General features: G+C 36.0%; 2 long non-coding RNA genes across 2 annotated transcripts; one reads left to right on the forward strand and one right to left on the reverse strand.

Moving 5' to 3' along the window:
• Nucleotides 1-4,575: 4,575 nt before the first annotated feature.
• On the reverse strand, nt 4,576-5,130 carry LOC127128921 (uncharacterized). Its single transcript, XR_007806083.1, has 2 exons — nt 4,968-5,130; nt 4,576-4,889 (listed from the first exon to the last, which is right to left on the reverse strand). It is a non-coding gene; the product is annotated as an uncharacterized LOC127128921 (long non-coding RNA).
• Nucleotides 5,131-17,600: 12,470 nt separating this feature from the next.
• Nucleotides 17,601-19,732, forward strand: LOC127132599 (uncharacterized). Its single transcript, XR_007806784.1, has 2 exons — nt 17,601-18,068; nt 18,667-19,732. It is a non-coding gene; the product is annotated as an uncharacterized LOC127132599 (long non-coding RNA).
• The last annotated feature ends 3,239 nt before the right edge of the window (nt 19,733-22,971 follow it).

Here is a 22,971-nt window from a genome sequence, read left to right on the forward strand (position 1 = left end):
CATTTTTTTCTTTCCAGCAACCTTGTTTCCGTTGCCTTATTGTATTCGCCATTCTTTTTAGAGTTTCCTTTTTTCCAGTTAGTTTTCCAGTTAACCATAGTTGTAGTTTCCTACACTGGGGAACTACTACACTTTATTTAATTTTAGTAGTAATTTGTATTGAAGAAGCAAAGCCTACCGACTTGTGGAGGACTGCTCAAGTACTCCAAGAATCGATATACTCTGTTACCTCGATCTCCAAGTTTTTATTGAATTATTATTGTTATTGCCCATTTTTTATTATAAGCATGTTTGCCGCAATGTTGATCTGTTTATGCCTTGCGTTTTCTTTATTTAATATGTCCGGCTAAACTACCAGTATCGATATTTAGCAACTTAATTTGATGAGATTTAATAATAACCGGTGAAAACCCTTTTTCTCAAATAACATTTTAGGCTGAAGTTTTTAATCAAAATTTAAATAATTTTATCACAAAAGCGTGAAAAGCTATTTAATACGATTTTGCCACGAGAGTGGGAAATTAACTAAGGTGAGAACCAACAATCGCGAGAGCGTGAGGCTCGAGCTGGATAGTAAAAATTAAGCATTGAGTTTAAAAACAGCGAGAGCACTTTAAAAGCAATTAGAACTTATTTATTTTCAAAAAGTAATTTTGACTTCAAATGGGACAGCGAATGCGTACATTCTGACTTAAAGTTATAGGCCGAATCAACAACCGCGAGAGTGTGAGATAAGGACTTTTAAATAAACATTTTCCACTGAGAGATATTTGGAATTTAAACTATTCACCGGTGATTTATCGAATCCCTGAGAATTAATGCGCTGCATACTGATACTTTCCATAAATTCCTTCTTAAAACTACATTTCCCTTAGATTTACTATTTTGCCCCCAAACTTCTACTAATCATTCCCTTAGTTAAACATAGTGACGTTAGTAACACTAGTTTGACCATAGGTCCCTGTGTGATCGATATCTTTTAAAACTAAAGCGACCGGACTGTGCACTTGCAGTCAAGTACCCGACAGACTATATTTTATATATAGTCAGATCAAGCATCAAGTTTTTGAAAAAGAAGAAGAAACACATGAAAAAGCACAGAAAAACCAGAAAAGTAGAGTTTGCAGATTTTGCTGATGTGACGACCGTCACAGATTCATGATGTTCGTCACGACCCAGACTGTGACGACCCTCGCAGGCCCATGACGAGCGTCACGCGGCCACAAAGTGCGTTTTGAAACAGTCAGCCACAGCACCCAAACGTGCCTAAATCTCCTCCAACAAACTTATTCCCACGGATTCCTCATTCAAAACCAAGTCTCCCTTGATTTTCTCAACCACCAAGACCTAATGGACACCATATAAAGGACCAGAATGGGAAAAATTGGGGACGCCTACTTTGAGATTTACGCTCTGCAATTTAATTTTCAGCTTTCTAGGTTTTAACATTTTTTTCTTTCCAGCAACCTTGTTTCCGTTGCCTTATTGTATTCGCCATTCTTTTTAGAGTTTCCCTTTTTCCAGTTAGTTTTCCATTTAGCCATAGTTGTAGTTTCCTACACCGGGGAACTACTACACTTTATTTAATTTTAGTAGTAATTTGTATTGAAGAAGCAAAGCCTACCGACTTGTGGAGGACTGCTCAAGTACTCCAAGAATCGCTATACTCTGTTACCTCGAACTCCAAGTTTTATTGAATTATTATTGTTATTGCCCATTTATTATTATAAGCATGTTTGCCGCAATGTTGATATGTTTATGCCTTGCGTTTGCTCTATTTAATATGTCCGGCTAAACTACCGGTATCGGTATGTAGCAACTTAATTTGATGGGATTTAATAATAACCGGTGAAAACCCTTTTTCTCAAATAACCTTTTAGGCTGAAGTTTTTAATCTAAATTTAACTAATTTATCACAAAAGCGTGAAAAGCTATTTAATACGATTTTGCCATGAGAGTGGGAAATTAACTAAGGTGAGAACCAACAATCGCGAGAGCATGAGGCTCGAGCTGGATAGTAAAAATTAAGCATTGAGTTTAAAAACAGCGAGAGCACTTTAAAAGCAATTAGAACTTATTTATTTTCAAAAAGTAATTTTGACTACAAATTGGACAGCGAGAGCGTACATTCTGACTTAAAGTTATAGGCCGAATCAACGACCAAGAGAGTGTCACATAAGGTCTTTTAAATAAACATTTTCCACTGAGAGATATTTTTGGCATTTAAACTATTCACCGGTGACTTATCGAATCCCTGAAAATTAATGCGCTGCATACTGATTCTTTTCATAAATTCCTTCTTAAAACTACATTTCCCTTAGATTTACTATTTTGCCGCCAAACTTCTACTAATCATTCCCTTAGCTAAACATACTGACGTTAGTAACACTAGTTTGACCATAGGTCCTTGTGGGATCGATATCTTTTAAAACTAAAGCGACCGGACTGTGCACTTGCTGTCAACTAACCGACAGACTATAGTTTATATATAGTTAGATCAAGCATCAAGTTTTCAAAAAAGAAGAAGAAACACATGAAAAAGAACAGAAAAACCAGAAAAGCAGAGTTTGTAGATTTTGCTGATGTGACGACCGTCACAGATTCATGACGTTCGTCACGACCCACAATGTGACGACCCTCACAGGCCCATGACGAGCGTCACGCGGCCACAAAGTGCGCTTTGAAACAGTCAGCCACAACAGCCAAACGTGCCTAAATCTCCTCCAACAAACTTATTCCCACGGATTCCTCATTCAAAACCAAGTCTCCCTTGATTTTCTCAACCACCAAGACCTAATGGACACTATATAAAGGACCAGAATGGGAAAAATTGGGGACGCCTACTTTGAGATTTACGCTCTGCAATTTAATTTTCAGCTTTCTAGCTTTTAGCATTTTTTCTTTCCAGCAACCTTGTTTCCGTTGCCTTATTGTATTCGTCATTCTTTTTAGAGTTTCCCTTTTTCCAGTTAGCCATAGTTGTAGTTTCCTACACTGGGGAACTACTACACTTTATTTAATTTTAGTAGTAATTTGTATTGAAGAAGCAAAGCCTACCGACTTGTGGAGGACTGCTCAAGTACTCCAAGAATCGTTATACTCTGTTACCTCGATCTCCGGGTTTTTATTGAATTATTATTGTTATTGCCCATTTATTATTATAAGCATGTTTGCCGCAATGTTGATCTGTTTATGCCTTGCGTTTGCTTTATTTAATATGTTCGGCTAAACTACCGGTATCGATATGTAGCAACTTAATTTGATGGGATTTAATAATAACCAGTGAAAACCCTTTTTCTCAAATAACCTTTTAGGCTGAAGTTTTTAATCTAAATTTAACTAACTTTATCACAAAAGCGTGAAAAGCTATTTAATACGATTTTGCCACGAGAGTGGGAAATTAACTAAGGTGAGAACCAACAATCGCGAGAGCGTGAGGCTCGAGCTGGATAGTAAAAATTAAGCATTGAGTTTAAAATCAGCGAGAGCACTTTAAAAGTAATTAGAACTATTTATTTTAAAAAATTAATTTTGACTTCAAATGGGATAGCGAGAGCGTACATTCTGACTTAAAGTTATAGGCCGAATCAACAACCACGAGAGTGTGAGATAAGGTCTTTTAAATAAACATTTTATACTGAGAGATATTTGGCATTTAAACTATTCACCGGTGACTTATCGAATCCTTGAAAATTAATGCGCTGCATACTGATTCTTTCCATAAATTCCTTCTTAAAACTACATTTCCCTTAGATTTACTATTTTGCCCCCAAACTTCTACTAATCATTCCCTTAGCTAAACATAGTGACGTTAGTAACACTAGTTTGACCATAGGTCCCTGTGGGATCGATATCTTTTAAAACTAAAGCGACTAGACTGTGCACTTGCAGTCAAGTACCCGACAGACTATATTTTATATATAGCCAGATCAAGCATCAAAACCCAATGCCAAGATCAACATGATAATGATAGTTAGTGATTATCCTCGTTGTTACCTAGGTATCCCTCTCAAAGAATAACCTAAGGGTTCTTTATGCTTAACTTGATGCATTCCAATCCATTAACCAACACATAGTCTCATTCTTTAAGCGTAAAGTTCACACATGATCACTCGCCACTTAGCACATTCCTAAGTATACTTAGTGTTTAAGGATTTTACCAACCTAAGACACCTCAAGCTTGTATAAAACCTTCTACACTCATTCTTAATTGAAATCACACTTATAATTATTCTATTAATATTTAGAATCATTAACTTCTTTAAAGTAGGGTTTGCTAAGATTTACAAGTGGCATTGGTTCATAAAAGTCCATCCTTTCAAGTTGTAATCAATTGCCTGTGGGTTGTAATAAATTTTAATAATGGGTAATCGATTACCTACTAATATTAATTGATTCCCAACCCTGATACAACTCCCAAAATCCAGTTTTCTAAAAGGTAACAGATTACCCACTGATGGTAATTGATTAACAAGCTAATTTTCCTGAAAATACCCTTTTTCTGATATTTAACTCATTCCTAACCTACCATAAACATTCCTAATCATTATCCGTGATTTTAAGAATCAAAGAACCTCAATGAGAACTTAAATTACATCATTTCTTAGCACATCAAATCCACATCCCTAGAATTCTAGAATGTCATTATCAATAATTTAAGAAAGATACTAACACATGTAAATTTTGTCTAAACCACTAAATCATGATCATAGCCTAAAGGAGGGGGAAACCCACCTGAAATTTGATGAGGGTAAAGATAATGATGATTATAATGGGGAAAAACCTCTTTCCTTCTCTAACCACATGCATTCCCATCATCAAGTTCCATTTCTCGTTTCTCCCATTTTCCACATCAATGGATTTCCAAGATCCTCCTTAATGCTTCTTATCTTTCAATGGAACAAGAAATATGGATGATAATAAATTACTAGAATAAAGATAGAAGGTGCGTGTAGAGGAGAGCTTACCCTTAATAATTTAGTCATGGAGTTGGATTACTTTTCCTCTTTCCTTCTTATACTCTTCTCTTCATGATTGTTCTTCATTTTGGGAGGGGAGGTTCTAATATTTAGAGTTTTTCTTCTAATCCCTATATGAACACATGTATTTACCTTGACAACATGACCACATTTCCCTTCACTTAACTAGAAAAATATATATCATACCCTTTTTCCCTAATGAGTAAATTTGTGGCTTTAAACATTATTTTTGCCACACTAATTCTCCACTTGAATCAATATTTCATGAGGAATTATTGATTATTGACCAAAATACCTTTGGTGGTAAATTTACTATTTTATCTCTAGGTGTTTAAATATCACTAATTGACAAACAAATTGATTTTCTAATCGGTGTTGTCGGTTGGAATATTACAACCTCTCCCCCTTAAAATAATTTCGTCCTCGAAATTCGCATTTCACTTATGTCTCCTGCTAGACGTACTAACGTCATACTTCTAACTTCTCTAAGTTCTTTCATCAATTTGAATCCTTTCAGTTTGATTTTTAAATTTATGGGAGACTTCACTTCAGCCTTTCTTGATGATAATACTTTCCTTTAGTCTCAAGGCGAAAGTGTAGCGTTTATCAACACCCTTCCATAAAATTCTTCTTTCATCTCGTTTCTTCTAGTTCAACACATTGTAGATCTCTAAAATTCTACACTAAAACTTTTGAAATACGAAAAAATCTCTCACCTTTGTTGGTGAAACACGCTCTTCCGCTCGGCGTTCCTTCATCCTAGGCCCTTATTTCTTACTTCCATACCATATGAAATCAACCACTAGTTACTTTTACCAGATAAAATTTCCTTTGCACTTGATATATAAGGTTATGAAACACCAAAGTGTAAGACCCTAATTTTGACCCTAAGATCCCTCATGGCATCATATCATTTGCTCAATGCATTGCCTCAAGGATCATAGCATGTGTGGCTCCTTAACCTTAGGGTTGGGACTTGTGTGAGTGGTTTGAGACCACCAAGCATGCTTGTATTGTATATTATTGCTTTTCTTATTTTGTTTACTAACCAAAAGCATAAAAATATGTCACTAACCTCTTTGGTTTTGAAGTTCAAGTGACCATGTGATCCCCTGCTCCTAGGAGGCTCCTAAGCTCAATGAAGTGGCTCAATGAAGATGAAAGAAATCATGACAATGGTCCACAAAGTTCCTAATCACCATATATGTCTCCCAATTATCTCAATTTTCCAATTTGATCAAGATAAACCAAAGGGCTTGAGGATTGTTTCCCAAGGAAACCCTAATTCAACTGTGCATGGACTGTGCCTTGCTCGTGAAGAAAACTCAACCTATGATCAAATTTAATCAAGGTAAGTTCTTTCATTCATTATTTTATACATATATGATCCTATGTGAGTATCCTCAATCATTCGTTCATCAAGATTTGAAGTTTGGCCTTGAGAAGTTGACCAGTCAAGTCATCTAACCAAACTGAGGATCCCTGAGACCTAACTTTTGATATGTTTGTCAAATGAAGATGACCCCAAGAGAAAAAATGTTCTTAAGAACGATATCAAAAACTTTCATGTTCATAAAAATCCATTTGAAACTTGTAAGGTCATCATTAATTTCAAAATATTATAGGTCATTTTGACTGAAACCCTAGTTTTAGGTCAACTTCCCAAGAACCTAACTTTTTCATTTTTTATGATTTTGGTGTGAGACCAATTTCATTGGAAATCTTAATATGTCTACTTAAAATGTTATGTTGGACAAAATTTCATAGTTCTAAAATAAACACATGTGATAATACAAAACATTATAGGTCACTTTGGACCAAAACCATTGAATTTTGAAAATGTCCAACTTCAAGTGCCCATAACTTTCTCATTAAAAATATAAATGATGCAAAATTTAAGTCCAAATTGATCATCTTGAAAATATATACAACTTTTATGTTGAAGGGTTTTCCATTTGAGGCTTGCATCATTGAAATAGAAGGGCTTGAAGTTAATCACTTTTGGTAAAAAATTTCAAAGGAAACCTAGACATGTTTTGTACCTCAAACTTCAAGGCCATTTTTCACAAATTTCCAAACTCCAAATGGATTTTTTCCCAACATAACTTTTGTTCCTTGTTCAAAAAGATTTCCAATCATTACTCACACCATCATGTTTGGTTTTTCCATGTGTGACTTTCGAAGGGCTTAACATTTATGATCAACTATGCAATTCACTTTGAAACTTGAAATGCAAGCTAATGCAAGGCCAATTGCACATCCATTTCACTTCAGAATGATATCAGCTTGCAAATTAATCCACTTTTGGGCCTCACATGCGCCTGTACAGGCCCATGCATGGAGGACCCAATTCTCATGCACACGAGTAAATCACTTGCTTGCATCCATCTCAGCTATAAATACATTGCCATGCTCATTCAAATGTCAACCTTATGGTGATCTGAAACTCTGCTGGAATAAAAACCTAACCTCACTCAAAGGAATTTATGTTTTTCATTTCTCATTTCAAGCTTGAATTTCAACACAATCAGTTAATCTTCAAGTCTTATTCCTTAGCCTTGCATTCATATCACATCTCAAGATCAAATTGGAAGCAAAAGCTTAAAGGAATCGTGATGTTCAAAGCTGCTCTCCAAAGGTATAACACCAAACTGTTTTGATCTAAAGCTTGTTATACAATGTGAATTTCTTGTGTTTAAACTGTTTTTTGAAGTCCTCGAGCAAGAGGCAGGCCAGTGGTGGTCTTGATTTCAAGATTTGAGCCATTTCAGTTTGCATACCTGGATTTTCAAGCTCAGATTTCTCACTTAATAGAAACATTGAGCACAATCCAAGGTTACAGGGGTGATATACATCACCCCAGCTTCATTTTGGTACCATAGTTGTTCATTTTGGTTGAGGTTCAAAAACCTGCGCATGGTGGCCGAAAGTTGTTTGTTGGCCGGAGAAGATGGTGGTTTCCACCACCATCCCCACGTGGATGCACCATGTCCATCAGATCTTGTGGAAACGTTTTAATCCTGGCCATGTGTTATGTTTACTATTTTTAATTCCATTTGTGGCGCGTTTGACTAAGGACCATGGTACACTAGCGCCTCTGAGCCATTGGATAAGGCCACGTCATTTAATGAAATCAATCCAATGGGCGCTGATTTTTCCTATTTTCTATTTTTCTGTTTTAATTTCTTTAATTCCTTTTAATTTCAAAAATGCATAACTATTTTATTTGCAGTCACAAAAATATGAGACCAATGGCAAAAAATTTCTTGAAAAATCTAGTTTCATAATCTAATTTTTAATTATTTTTGTGACTTTATTTAATATTTTTTGTGAATTATTTTGTTTTTAATAGTTTTTAATTCATTTTAAATACTTTTTGATATCCAAAAAATCCAAAAATATTTTCTTAACACATATGGATCATGATAAGTCAATGAAAAATAGTCTCATCAATTTCTTAATTGATTTGAGATTTATTTGAGATTTTAATTCATAATGTGTTATTTTTATTATTTTTAATTGATTTTAAATAGTTTCTGATTTCAAAAAATGTTGAAAAATTTGCCAAACTTTGTTTGACCATGTTAGACCTATGAGAATTTAATTGGACTTATCTAAGTTGATTTGAATTGAATTTGAGGTTTGACCTTTGTCCATTTTAATTTTGCATTTATTTTAATTCCCAAAATACCAAAAAAAAATATTTGACTTTGTTGACTTCTAATCTTCATTTCTCTTCTGTTTACCATTGGTTGATGATGATTTGATTCATATTTGATCATTGTGTTTTGATATTTCATATTGAATTCTCCTTTTGTTCATTTCATCTTCATCTCACTTCTTCTTTTCATTTTGGCCAATGAGTTAATGATTTGTGGTTGGTCTTGACATATGAGAGGCTTAACCTTCTTTGATCCAAATCAAACTCAACTTGATCAAAGATCAAGTGAGTTTCTTTGTGTCCAAGATAGGTTGCTTCTTGGTCAAGCAAAAAACCTAAAGTCCATACAAGGCCTTCCTTCTTTTCTTTTGGCATGGCAAGTTGTAGGAGCTTGGCTTACTAGTCATGATATCTAACTTGTGTTTATTTGCCTATAGTTTTATTGACCGGCCTCAGATAGGTGTGACTACTACATTAGTCCACTTACGATTGCTTAACATAGCGCTAAATTGTCTTATGACACACTAACATTAACTACTAATTACTAACTTTAATTCAAGCATTTAATTTCATGTAATTTACTTTAATGCAATTTATTTTGTTGCTCATTTATTCATATTGCCTTTTCCCTTTGCTCATTTGAGCACATACTTTATGTTTATGCCATTTTCCTTTTGCTCATTTGGGCTCATTATTGTATATAAATATGTTGTTGCTTTGTGGTTGTTTTGTCTTTGTTTGTGTGAACCCAATGCAAAAAGGAGAAAGGACTTAGAATTAGGACCTTACCTATGCTTAAAGGAGTTCAAGAGCAACTAGGCCTCATGCCTTTAGAATGCTAAACTTGTTGAAGAGCAACTAGGCCTCATGCCTTTAGAATGCTAAATCTTAAAGATGACTTCAAAGGACCCCTAATCTAAACTCATTCTTTGTCCATTCTTCTTATTGTGTTGTGAACTTTTTGATGTTTGTTCTTATGATAGGGATTCCATCTTGAGATAGTAAGAAGGACCATTGTCATGAGTAGCCAAGTTAAGAGAGACAAGCCAAATGGAGATCTTAAGAGCTTGAATGAATATTTGTTTTGATTGCTTGAATGATTTCTAAGTCCAAAGGAAAGGAGCATCTTGAATCATCTTTATGATCTCAATAAAAGGAACTCCAAGGGTTTTATCTCTTCTCTTATCTTTGCATGTTTAGGACTAGCCCTTCTCTTCTTCTCTCCACTCTAACCCAAGCCAAACTCATTTTGTGCAAACTTTGACTTTGTTTCAAATTAGAAACCTAGGCCTTATGCCTTTGATTTTTCAAACTCTTTTCTCTAATACTCATTTGTGAATAAACCTTAATCCAACTTTGACTTCATTTTTGTGAATACTTCTAACTTGTAAATACAACTCACTTCAAGTTGTTTTTGTGGTTCCAATGGCCATCTTTTGTTAAAACCTTTTTTCATAAACATTAGCCATATGTTTGAGTTATCATAGTGGTTGATGTAAACCTCACCTTATCCTTAGTGATTGGACTATAAGTATTCCATACTTATTATAAGGTGGATCCCTCACTAGTATGTTGAAGCTCTCCTCACATGGTGGATTATTGGTTTAGGTTGAGTTTTCTCCCTTTGATAACAAAATACCTTAAGGCTTTTGATCAAATCAATTCACCAATCTTTTGAGATTTTTACCCCGAACTACGAGGTTTTTATCCTACCTTTGTGATGGTACGTAGGCAATGGGTTCATCCATTCAAACAACAAAATTGTAAATATAATGCATATTCTTTTTCTCATCCCTCCAATCTTGTTTGCACAAATATTTTCACAAATACCAACCTACAATACACATTTGCAAAAAGGGATCCCTTAGAGTACTAAGGATGTTTTGGGTGCTTAAAACCTTCCCATTTCATAACCATCCCCCTTACCCAGATCTCTGACATTTTTATTAGTTTTTGAGTTGATAAAACTTCTTACTTGGCTTTTGTTCACATTTTAGCCTTTCCTTTGGACAAATAAAAGTGTGGTGGCGACTCGAATTGTATGCTTACTTTTGATTTAGTCAATAAATCTAAAGGTAACGAATACCCCGCTACAGAAAGCAGTCTTCATGGTGACCCCAACACATATCCCTCGCATGCCTGAATCATGTATGAATCAAACTCAACATTAGAATCTGCGTCTCTTAGTCAATAATAGCCTTATATTCTAGTCTTTTGGACTTTAACCACTCGTAACAACCTCTTATACTTCAACGAGGATTTGCTTCATTGGTGACTACTCTATCGATTTTTTATCTGATTGCTTCATTATTTAGTGGAGAACGACTTAATACCTAATTGCTACAATTCCAAGTTAACTTTCCTCAACTCTGCAGACTATGGAGAAATCCTAAGTTGATGTCTTGATTATCCATATTTATAGGGGGGTTTCTTCATGTCGCGTGCTTTCAATCCGTCGCATACTTCCATTAGATTCTCGAGTTCCACTTATTCTCTTGCATTACTCACTTAGTTCATGTTTACCGTTGTTTTTTGTAAATTAAATCACAATTTTTCTTCACTCACAAGATTAAACTCAAAAAAAATCCTAGGGTATATTGTGCAAAATATTTGAGAAAATATGTTTATGCTTTGAATATTAATGTTTGAATAAGGAGAAGTTGGAAAGAACTTCCAATAAGAACAACACATGATTGTTCTAAGAACTTGAAATAAAACAAATAACAAATAAAAGCAACTTAAACAAAAACTCTTTGATTACATAATTATAAAAGGGATGCAAATTCATACATCTTTTCCTCATAAACATTTTTCTCTCTCTCACTTGGATACTTGAGTTTTTTAGGGAATAATGGTTAAATTTTCAAACCTTGGTTACATGAATGAAATATGCTAATATACTATATTTTCATAACTGTTGATATACATATTTAAAACACATTTATCCATATTTCTATAGGGAAATTGAAAATTTTTACTCAACGACTATATACACACCTTTCTTTTTTCTTTTTCCTTTTCACCACTTTGTTTGTTCAGAAACCTAAGAATTCCCATCTCTTGAAATCTTCATCTTCAACAATTTTCCTTCCTTAACTCAAATATTAGAACAAACAATGGCTTCCTCTTTGAAACAACTTCCAATGCCTTCTACTGCTAATCTTATTGCTCCGACTCACCTTGATGTTCGTGCCTACATCCAAGAACCACCAATGGAGAAATAATAAGCCACGATCTAGGCTTCCCAGGTGTTGATCCCTTTCTTTACTTCAGGTATCGTTCACACATTTCTGGTTCCGGTCCCCAGAATCTCTGCAAAACTTGGTCAGCTAAAGAATTTTTCCCTTGTTACCACTGCTGTAAGCCCCGTGTGTTTGAAGACACAACTTATGAGTTAGGTTTGATGAGTTCACTTTAATGTGTCTTCTTTTATGATCCTACCACCAACAAAGATGCTTACATCAATTGGCTGAAAAAATTAGAAAAGAAGAAAAAACAATTTTGGGAAGACTAAGGCATATATGATTTAATTCAATTGTGTAGGACTGACCCTAGATAAAACCCTAACAGGCTCATTTCATCACTTTTCTTTTGTGAAGGATCGAATAACACCTTCCACCTTCTCTTTGGAATAAAGACTCCCACCCTCTTCGACATGGCTGCTATCACTAGTCTTTGACCCATCTCTCAAGAACAAAACTAGACCTAACTTCTCCTTCACCCGTCCAAGATTTAGTAATTATATCAAGGACTAACACGAAGACCACCATGAGTTGGTCTCTGATTATGAGCATAACGCCTTCTCATCCTTTGGTTATCTCATTTTGTCTTCTGCTCTGGTTATCTACAGATAGCTAAGAAGTTCATACCTCTAGCAACCCAGATCTATGGTGCCTCTCGCTTCCCTCTATAATGGACAGGAGATCCAAAGATCATCATTGGTTTTGACTCTGACTAAATCATCCCAATTGAGAAAGAGGTTTCCAAATGTTGAATGATTCTGAATTCATGAGTTCCCATACCATGATCACCCTAGATCAAGGGAAAGATAGAAAGATAGACGAATACCTGAGTAGGTTTATAGTCAAGTAAACCCTTATTTTGAGATCGTTCATATGTTACAACTCTTATGTTTTTCTTCTATATTTCATGTAGATAAAATGTTTGAAATTCCTCTAGCTGAACACTAGCTAACAAATATCCCTAAGAGTCTCTTAGGGGGCCTAATGATAAGAGAGGGGAAATGTATGTTTAGGACTACACCCCCCGATGTTTCGTGCCCTTATAATTGGGAAGAAATGTTGGAGTTCTTGTCATGTCTATAGGTTGATCATATGACAATCCCTGAAAAAGGTATGATGGTGGGGGACCCTTCGCCAACAAAACATGATTCTCCCTCAGCCCTCTTTATGGAGGGATCCCGCATTTGATGTCGTTAAGCTTTCATAATATGTAACCCCTTAAGCTTTCATAATATGATTCTCCCCTTTCTCGAGGACTTCCCTGTTGAACTCCATCTCATCCATAATATGTCTCCCCTTAAGCTTTCAAACTTGGCAAAGATCCATCTGCTAAAGGGTCTTCTGATCGAGCAGGTTAAACAAGAAAAGCATACCCAAGCTGTTGGTTATTTGGGATCCAAACTTTCTATCGCTAATGGAAGCATCACCCTAGATTGGACAAGAGCTAGATGAATCTATTCTCTGAAGAAACTGGAAGGGTATTTATCCGCACTCAATGATGAATTAGTGAAAACCATCTACTAGTATTTTTAGTGGGCGAAGGAGTAAATAACCTTGTTTCACCCTAGATTGGACAAGAGCTAGATGAACTTATTCAAGATGGTCTGTGACGACGAGTTGGTAGACGACGGAGAAGTCCTACCCCATAGAGAGGTTGGTGCATCTCTTGGTGAGAGCGCCCAAGTTGGTCATGAGAGAAACAAGGTGATAAAAGAAATTCCCAAAGGAAACACGATTTTCCAATAGGATATTTATTAGGAGCGGCGGGCTCCAATAAAGGGTCAATGAGCTTAAGGCTTAGTTATTTATTCCCTAGGAGACTTTTTTATAATTGTGAGCAAATGGTTCTTCTATAATACCTATAGCACCCTTACAGGTTCTCTTGTACCTTTTCATCCCTCGAGGATTAATCAAATGGTGGGTTTACACATATTTGTTTATTTTTTGTGCAAGAGAACTATCAGGGTTACTAGTTGTGCATTCTTTGACATCTCTCGCTTTCTTTTCGACATTGCTTTCTTAGCCCTTTATATAACATTCTACACATGTCACCAATTCAGCCACAGAATCTGGAGGCCTCTAGGAGAGGGATTAATTAAAATGGCATGCCCTTAAGCCATTTTAAAATGCTCTTATGAACATTTTCTTGTTGAGGTGAACGACTTTGATTATTGACTCATTGAAATGGGCGAGATACTCTCTCATAGATTCATAAGAGCCTTAGTGAATGCTAAAAAGGTTGGTGGCAGCCATCTTTCTATGCTTCCTTGCTGCAAACTGATGGACCAGTTTCTTCACCAAGTCCTAGTAACTAGTGATCGAGAGTTGTGGAAAACCCATGTACCGCCTTAATGTAGTATCTCTGAAGGTGTTAGAGAGAAGCTTGCATTTTTAGAATCAGAACTCCAATAATTTTCCTCTGCATGTTAATAGAGGCGACATGCTCATATGGATCACTGCGGCTATCAAATTTGGCTAACGACGACGGCTTGAAATTCTATGGCCTAGACACCCCTCATTTTTTATTTGAGAGGTTAGGGGTCTTGAATTTCAATCTCTTCTGGAGGGAAGTTCTCCTCCCTACGTTGTTGGATATGGAGGACGTTTTCCTCCAAAGTTTGATTTTAAATGTGTATGTAGTTGAAGCTAGTGAAAATATACCCGAGCATATCGCACGCTCGAACATACAACAGAGTCGTCATCGAACTTTATTTATTCCCGAAGGAAAGGGAAAACATCGATAAAATCTAGGGGAAAGAAATATGTTGGGTAAGGAAGTCAGTTATGTAAGGGGAAAGTATTAGCACCCATAATATCCATGGTACTCCATGGAACCGTTTTGATTGTTCTTGCTCGATTGGGTGTTATATATGAAGATTACTCACAAAAGAATGGGGAAAAGGAAAATAAATAGATAAAATGCTCGGTAAGGACTAGGGCCCTCATGCCTACGTATCCTCATGGTGCAATGAGGAGTTCAGAGCTCCGTAGTTCAAAGAACTAGTGGTGGGAGGTGAAAAGAATGTGATAACGGTATGGTCTAAACCAAAAAATTATATGATTTGAACTCCAAAAGGGATGAAATATGAATCCAAGAGTAAACTGGTATGAACCAACAAGTGAGAGCCCCGAGGCATGGTATCACTGTATTGGAATAACCGAAAAAGAAAGGAATTAAGTAATTGGGTATAAGCCAAACAACTCTCGGTTCACAAAGGGATACAAGATGGAGCTCAAAGAGATAATGTATTTGGCTTAAAGATAGGGTATACCACATGGAGTGAATGAAGGTAGAATATGAATGCATCATGGAGATGAATGGAATGAATGACCAAAGTCACAGAATCGAATGATTTGGTAACAAGTGAATGAAGATGTATAATTTGAAACCAAGGGTCAGATATACATCGGAATCCATAGGAGAAATAGAATTTGTACCATAGAGGGAAGGTGGCATAAACCACAAGTGAGGGGTCTAAGACATGGTATCACTGTATGGTTAGACCGAAAAAGAAGAAATTAAAAGTTTGATTACAAGCCAAACAACTATAGGTACAAATGCGAACTTTTCATTAGGCATCCTAAAAGGGTATATATGGAATTCTCAAGAAAAATGCATCTGATTTCAAAGAAACAGTATGTCACTGGGGTGAGCGGTTTAATGATTAAAGGTGGATAATGGATCGTGAAATATATGGATGATGCCCTAAGGCGTAAGGAATAGTATGAAGTATGCTCGCCAAGGATCCGCGTCCTCGTGCCTACGTATTCTTATCATGCAATGAGAAAATCAGAGCAATCGTAGATCGTGGAACTATGAAAAAGAATGGAAAGAGAACAAAAAAATATTTGTCTAAGCCATAAGGACTGACGATACAAACAACTTCAAGAGTATGATTGAATTGATTGAAAGTATAACTTGTACCAACAGAATGGTAACATGGGAATCCATAAAGGTAAACTGACTTTGAATCAAAGAGTAAACAGACAGACCAATAAGTGAGGGTCCCGAGGCATGGTATCACTGTATTGGGATGACTGGAAACAAAGAGAATTAAATGTATGGCAATAAGCCAAACAACTATTGATACAAAGATGAATATTGATTAGGTCGTCATAAAAGGGTGAAAATGGAACCCAAAAGGAAGTATTGATCAGCACAAGGAAAAATATATCACTTGTTGGGGAACAAACAATTTGAGATCAAAGGAGAACGATATCTTGGATCCATGAAGGAATAAACTCGAACCGAAGAGTAAAATTGGTATGAACCAACAAGTAAGGGGCCCGAGGCATGGTATCACTGTATTGGAATAAGCAAAAACAAAGGAATTAAATGTCTGGCAATAAGCCAAACAACTCTTAGTTCACAAGGCGGACTTTTCATTAGGCGTCCTAAAAGGATGTGCGTGGAAACCAAGGAAAAGTGATATTTGATCTCAAAAATATGGTATTGATTGAATGAATGAAGAGTGATGGATTAATAAATAAGGTAGCTCGCGAAGAATCTGGGTTTTCTTGCCTAAGTATTCTCATTGTGCAATGAGAAAGTCAGAGTTTTCGTAGTTCAACCCACTAGGGATGACAACAAGATGGTTGAGGCAAAAGAAATGATTGATTGAATATGGAATATGAAGAGACTTGAAAGTTGATTGATAAGAATCACACTAAAGTCTATGAATAAGGGTAAATGCTTTTAATAGCTAGGGCCTACGCCCCGTATGCAAAGTCCCTCTAGACAAGGGTAGAAGAAACTCCGTCTCATCATTCGTTATTACTTAAGGCTCATGGCGCATGATACTTACCATTACTGACAAGTGGATGAAGAAGGATCATCGTTGTTGCTCCTTGAGTTGATGTTTCTTTGTATGACGAAGACTTGGTAGTTTACTCGATTCATATTGCACTAAAGTCTATGAATAAGGGAGAATGCTTTGAATAACTAGGGCCTACGCCCCGTACGCAAAGTCACTCTAGACAAGGGTAGGAGAAACTCCGTCTCATCATTCATTATTACTTAAGGCTCGTATCGTTCAATTTGAATTGTATTTACCAAGTGTTGACCTTTGATTTATCTTGTATAATTCGCTGCTCGATGTGACTGGGATATCTTATATGAAATACTGGTCTTGAAGCTTGGAGATCCACATCGTTAGAAATAATTCTATCAAATGATCAAGTGACTTTTGATCACTTGAATGGATTGTGGGGTTATACAAGATCAAAGGATTTAGTTGATCAAATTGCTTTTGATCAACTTGAATAGAAGGTTTGAATTAGTTTGAAAATTACGCTTAATCCTAATATAATGGTTAGAATTAAATTCAAAGGCTATTCCTAAGGGAGCATGCAATTGGTCAAAATAACAAAATAGACCCCTAAGGGGTAAAATGGTCATTTTACAAGGATATTGATATTGGATTAATTTATATCCATGAAAAGTTTAATTAATCAATTCAAAATCCTAAACAATTCTAATTAGCTCTAATTCTAAAAATATTAAACTATTTTCTAAAGTCAATTATAAAGTCTAATAAACCTAACTAAACTAAAATCTAATATTTTTAAGATTGATCAAAATTAATCAAATTCGGATATTTCTCAAACTCTAATTCTAACCTCTATCTAACTAATCAAGATTAAAAACTCTAATTTACTTCTATTAACCCTAATTAACATATCCTAATCAATCACTAACAAAACAAATAAAGAAAAAAAAAACAGAGTTGAGCCCAAAAAAAGATGATCATCGGCCTTGGGGGTGAAAGCCCTGCAATAGGGTGTAGGAAGCAGTGGGCGCAGAACTATTGAAACCAAGCCCGACTCATTGTCAGCTAGAGGAGCAGAGGGTGAGAAATGCATTCAAGGAACAGAGCTGACACACCCCTTCAATGATACGCGTGGAATCAAAATACGTCAATGAAAAAGTCTAAAATCAACTTGAACTGGTCCAAACGAAGGTAACCAGCCAAGAACCCTAACGCACCAAAGTCCAACTAACTAGTGTCAAGGCATGGATCTTCATGAAAACCATGGGGTTAATGCTGCTAAGGATTCCTACTACATGTTGGTGGTCGATGCTGAAGCAAACGGAGGAAATTTTGTTTACCTCCGAAACGGAGAAATATTTCGGCGAGTATTGATCGGAGGAGACGAGATGCGGACGAACCAGGCTTTATCAACCAGGTAACGTTCACGATTCACTTCTTCTTTATATGTTCGTTGTTTCTTCTATCTTCTACACCTTCTTCCAAATTGGATTGTGAGTGGTGAGATGGTTTATCTCGCCCTTCTTGAAGCTTCAAGATGAAGCTTCAATGGAGTTTTGAATAGAGCTTTAAGTGAGAGGGGGAGAGGTCGAGAGTATTCTGATTTGCTCTGAGTTTTGAATCAACTTTGGTGAAAAAAAGTTCTCCATTTTGATCAGTGATGACTGATTTTATAGAAATCAAATTCTGTTATGAAATCCAAATGAAATTCTAATGAAGTTCATCTGTAATTCATTTTCGGTTAGAAATACAACTAGTTAGTTATCACTCAAATTCACCTTAAAATCTAGACGAATGCAGATGAAATTAAAGATTTTTGGAGCTAAGTTGTAAGTGAAATTTAGTTAGCTTGAAAAATCAATTTGAATGTCATTTGAAACTGAATTTGAAGTCGAATTTAGAGTTAAGTTTGCTGGCCAATTTGATTTGAATTTGGAGTTATTTGGACTGGTGTTTGTTGGACTGTGATTACTTATTCGAATTCTGACTTAAATAACCTTGCAACAATTCTGCAGAAAAGTTCAGAGTATTATGTTAAATCAACTTCAGGTCAAATCGGAATCGAGCTTGCTCATGCTTTCCCCTGGAAACAATCTACTTAAGAATTTTATTGCCAGCTTTTGAATTGATCCTGCCATGTTTTGAAAGACTCGAATATTTTATCCCAACTTCTGTTAGGTTTGAATTTGAGGCTAGTTTGGAAGCAAACTTGAGGTTAATTGATTGAGATTAAAGTCAGTTTGGGAATGAACTGGTTTGTCAATTTGGTTTGAATTTATAATACACTTGCAGGTCATTTAGGTTGATTGGAAGTGAACATGAAGTTAATTTTTGAACTTAAAAGTTGACTGCATTACTGAGTTGTGGGCTGCGACTTGATAAACTCATCTGGGTATTTTTGCAATGTAAAACTAGTAGGGAAAATTCATTGAGTTGAACTGAATCCGTCTGGAATTTCTCTTTGCGGTTTCCTGAGTTTTTGTTAACGCATATTCTGACTTGGCTTGCTAGTTATGCAAGGTTCATGACCATGGTTTGAAGACTGGCTCATAGTCTACTCATGCTTCTTCCTTTTAGCACTTAATGCAGGAAAATGTACTAATGTTTGTAGAATCAAGGACCTCTGGTTTGGTCCATGCTACCATGAGTCATATGATTTTGAGTTAGGCCTTAGTTCAATTGAATACACCCATGTAATGTGTGATGTATTGTTGGTCTGAATGTCACATGATGCATGATAGTAATGGTCATGTTTGGACTTGGCTTAACTTAACAAGAACATCAAGGTGATAAAGGAAAAGCAAAGTGAAATCAAGGCATGATCAACTTGAAAAGGGATTTCTTGCTCATAACAATGATGGAAACTCATGGAATTATGAAGATGTAATGAGACTCAGGTTTTAGGGGAAAAAAGTAATGGTTGACTTTGATCAACTGGTAGACCAAAAAGTTAACAATTGACCAAAAGTCAATAGTTGACCAAAAGTCAACTTTTCAAAAAAGTAATTTTTATTTATTTCTCTCTTTGTAATGAACATTGTATTCTAATGCATGAATGAATCATCAATTGTTTGAGTGAAATGATCAAGATTGAATGTGAAGCAAAGTTTGACTTTTGAATGCATTTCAACTAAAAACCAAGTTTAATCTATGCATGAATCAACCATCTTTAAATATTTGAATCACATGAATTAAGTGGACTAAGATACATGGATGAAGTAAGAATTAATAGCCTATAATTCCCGGTGAATCACAATAGGACAATGACAAATAATGGACTCAAAGTTTAACGCGCCAATGCAATCATGAATCATACATTAAAGACTATGAACTTATGAACTTGAAAGTAACAAAAGCTTATAATATAATCAGTGGATTAAGAATGTTAAAGTAGAATGCATACGCATGGATGCCTGAGCAAGGTTTTGGATCAGATGAAATCCTAAGCAGGTAGACATGTATGCCCCATGAATGATTCTCATGCACAAAGCAAAATTCATGATTGATGATGCATGACATGATGGGCAAGAACCTCCTCCAAATTAAATAGGGATTAATACACCCACAAGGTGAAATGTCAGGCCACAAGGCCCATTAGGACCAAATCTTCCCTGATTAGGGTTTTAATGGGCATATCCTTCAAACAATACCTTTGAATGATACAAGATGCTTCATAAGAAAATCTTCAATGTATGGGTCCCAGATTAGGGTTTAAATAACCAAGGCAAAGCCCAAAGAACATCTGCAAAGTCCTAAGACAAGTTATCAAGAAATTAGGGTTTGACAGCCCTGAGGAGTGTCATGGTGAGATCTTATCGAATCCATGCTTCCAAGACCAAGCAATTAGGACTTCACACCCCCTTATGATCAGATGAATGTCCCAGTCATGCCTTTAAGCTTTGATCTACACACAAACCCTAGCTTTACAAGCCAAGAGCTTTATATTTACTATGATTAAGAATGAATGTATGATTGATGCACTTGAATGAAACATGAGTATATGCAAATGGTTCCCAAGTTAAAGGTTGAATGAAAAGATGAAAAAGGGAGGGAAAATTTTGGGGTATGAAAACTGCCCCTATTTAATCTTCTTGAACCTGAATACAAGAATTGCGGAATCTTTTCAGGTATTCAAGGTAGAAGAGGATGAAATACTAATGTATCCGAAAATTTGCCACTGTTGAGGTACATATATTTGATATTCTGTAGGGAAACCCTAGATGGAGAATATGATATGTATGTTGCACGGTGTATGCTTTATTTTCATGATGCATGAGTGTTTACATGGTCAAACGGATGTCATTCCCAGGGTAGGTTTTTTTTGCATGGAGGGAACTCCGACTCGTCATCAATTATACCGAAGAAACTGATATTGTGAAATGAAAGAGCATTGACACAACTGCTAAGGATTCATCTGACCCTGCTGAGGATCACAGGGATATGTGATCTAACTGGGCAGTCATCAAGACAAATATAGTTGTTCAAGCAAAAATTTCAAACTACCGATAATCTTTTTAAGCTTTTCGGGAGTTTTACAGCATTGCATAAAGTTTTCTTTTAATGTAGCTTTTATTATTCCCCAAGATTTTGAAACATTATATGATTAGAATAAATTAGTTAACTCGCAAACAAAATGCAGGAGAAACAAAAGCGATCAATAAAAGAAACTAAATTTTATTGATCATGAACAAAACTGTACATATGGTATGTACGAGGATGTAAACATCCTTAAAGAGGATATCACAAAAATTGAAAAATAAAAGAAATAGCAATGGGATTTTTTTTTTGGTATTTTTCCATTGATTACAATATTGACCGTTATCCACTGTAGGATCTGAATCCCAAGACCTTGCTTTGATTAATGATGATTAAATTGATCTTTAACCATTTGAGATCTAGCTTTTAGTGTAGTAGGCTCAAGGATCATAGTCAATGCCTTTATCCATAACTTTTGCCTATACATTTTCTATTCTTTTCATCCACCGGGATTCTCCTTTTCGCCTAAGTCTCCCTTTCGGGTTTTCGACTTAGCGAGCTTTATATTTTTATTTGATCCCTGACTTTTGCATGGACAATTCATTTTTTGGTCCATCGGGATAACCATTTTTGCCTGCATTAGTTTTGCGAAAATTAACCTAGCGGGCTTTTATCATCATTTCTTTTTAGGCATAATATTTGTTGACTATGTTTGTATTCACTAGCGATGGCAAATCTTCCCAATCCATTGTTGTGAGGATTAGAGCTCCACTTGAGAATGCCTTATTAATTACGAAAGGTCCTTCATAGTTAGGAGTCCATTTGCCCCGAGGATCTGAGTGAATAACATAATACCTTTTGAGCATGAGTTCTCCTGAGCGATACTCACGAGGAAGAACTTTCTTGTCAAAAGCTCGTTTGAGGCGTCTTTGGTACAACTGACCATGGCAAATACCTCCAAATGCTCTTCTTTAATCAAATTCAGCGTTCATACCAAAATTGAACCCATTCAACTTCATCGAGATCAACCTCCATAATGACCATGAGTGAAGGGATCTCGACCTCAATTGGTAGAACGACCTTCATCCTATACACTAATGAGTACGGAGTTTCCCTAGTGGATGTACGAACCGATGTCATGTAACCGTGCATAGCAAAAGGTAGCATCTCATGTTAATCCTTATATGTCTTGACCATTTTCTGGACGATTTTCTTGATGTTCTTATTAGCTGCTTCTACGGAGCCATTCATCTTCGGCCGGTATGGTGAAAAGTTGTGGTGCTCGATCTTAAATTCTTTGCACAACTCCTTCATCATATTATTGTTGAGATTACTGGCATTGTCAGTGATGATCTTGCTAGGAATTTCGTAGCGACAAATGATCTCTTTCTTGATAAATTGAGTAACCACCTGTCGAGTGACATTGGCATACGAAGCAACTTCAACACATTTCATGAATTAATCGATAGAAACTAGGATGAATCGATGACCGTTGGAAGCTTTAGACTTTATCATCCCAATCATATCAATACCCCACATAGAGAAGGGCCATGGAGACGTCAAAACGTTCAACGGAGTCGGTGGCACAAAGATCTTGTCACCGTATATTTGACACTTGTGGCATCTTCTAACAAAGTTGTAACAGTTAACCTCCATTGTTATCCAGTAATACCCAAATCAAAGGATCTTCTTGGCCATAGCAGGACCTTTCGCATGTACACCCTCGCAGCCTTCATGTATAGATTTTATGAGCATGCTAGCTTTGTGTCTATCCACGCATCTGAGCAGCACAAAATCATAATTCCTCTTGTATAACATGTCACCATTTAAGAAAAAGTTGGAAG

Source organism: Lathyrus oleraceus, chromosome 3 (genome assembly GCF_024323335.1).
Source record: "Lathyrus oleraceus cultivar Zhongwan6 chromosome 3, CAAS_Psat_ZW6_1.0, whole genome shotgun sequence".
In the NCBI taxonomy this organism is placed as follows: Eukaryota; Viridiplantae; Streptophyta; class Magnoliopsida; order Fabales; family Fabaceae; genus Lathyrus; species Lathyrus oleraceus.